This window comes from Hypomesus transpacificus, chromosome 6 (assembly GCF_021917145.1).
Source record: "Hypomesus transpacificus isolate Combined female chromosome 6, fHypTra1, whole genome shotgun sequence".
Taxonomy (NCBI): Eukaryota; Metazoa; Chordata; class Actinopteri; order Osmeriformes; family Osmeridae; genus Hypomesus; species Hypomesus transpacificus.
Window position 1 is genome coordinate 2381754 of NC_061065.1, and position 1606 is coordinate 2383359.

Sequence of the window (1606 nt, forward strand, 5' to 3'; positions counted from 1 at the left end):
CTGCCCAACCCAGAGCGCCGCAGCCCCCAGCCGCTCAGGGTCCTGCTCACGTGTGTGCCTGTTTGCGCCTGTGCCACATGTCGAACCACAAGTGAACAGCAGAGGTGTGTGTGCTAAGCCCTTGTCCAGACCAGGAGTGTGTAAGGAGTGCCCCAGCCCAGGGTCAAGGTGTTAGCCTGGTGATGAGAGGTTTCCAGGGTGAGGTCCAGCCCTCTCTCATCAAGCCCCTGTGTGTTCTGCTCTGAATGGTTGCCCAGAGGAGCACTAGTTACCCTCCTGCCCCCCTAGTTCCACCCCGACCCTCCCCCTCAGTAGGAAGTGGGGAAGGTTGACACTCTCGGTCACACTTCATCAATGGCCTGCTGTACTGCACACAGATACACACACACATGGATTCACTGGACATTACATGCAAACACACTCGCCCCACACACACCTGTGTCGCCTGCGGACTATGTGTTACCTGAGGATGAGTGCTCTGTGAGGAAGTTTTAAAACTTTGGCAACGTTTTTTCTCAGTCAATTTGATATTTTCTTTTCTCCATTCAGTAGATGTTTTTTAACTGAAGCAACATACAAATAGTGTATATAGAAAGTAAAACCAAGGATCAAAGGATAAAAAAATGCTCTGTCTCTGTAGAGAGGATGTGTCTGTAGAGAGGATGTGTCTGTAGAGGGGATGTGTCTGTAGAGAGGATGTGTCTGTAGAGAGGATGTGTCTGTAGAGAGGGTGTGTCTGTAGAGGGGATGTGTCTGTAAGAGAGGATGTGTCTGTAGAGAGGGTGTGTCTGTAGAGAGGATGTGTCTGTAGAGGGGATGTGTCTGTAGAGAGGATGTGTCTGTAGAGAGGATGTGTCTGTAGAGGGGATGTGTCTGTAGAGAGGAAGTGTCTGTAGAGAGGATGTGTCTGTAGAGAGGATGTGTCTGTAGAGAGGGTGTGTCTGTAGAGAGGGTGTGTCTGTAGAGAGGATGTTTCTGTAGAGAGGGTGTGTCTGTAGAGGAGGATGTGTCTGTAGAGAGGATGTGTCTGTAGAGAGGATGTGTCTCTGTAGAGAGGATGTGTCTGTAGAGAGGGTGTGTCTGTAGAGAGGGTGTGTCTGTAGAGAGGATGTGTCTGTAGAGAGGATGTGTCTGTAGAGAGGGTGGTGTCTGTAGAGAGGGTGTGTCTGTAGAGGATGTGTTTCTGTAGAGAGGAGCTCTCTGCGTGGCTACCAGTGCCTCAACCCTGCCCTGGTATATATAGACCCAGAGGAGATAGCAGTATCACACACACACACATGAACATGCACACACGCAAGCTGTTTTTACACAGTGTCCTGTCCAGGCAGCTTGCAGCATGAATGAATGTTGGCACTTCCTCTCACTTTCTCTCTTTCATCTCTCTCTCACCCTCCCTCCGTCCTCCCTTTTTCTTCCCTCTGTCTGTTTCCCACCTAATCTGGTGTTGATGGTGACTCATGGCTGAGAGAGGTGTGTATTTTTAGGCCATGCTGCCCCAGCTCTGAAGAGTGGCTCCTACCCCCAACCCATCACGAGAGAGGGGAGAGAGAGAGGGGAGAGAGAGGGGAGAGAGAGAGAGATAGGGAGAGAGAGATAGGGAGAGAGA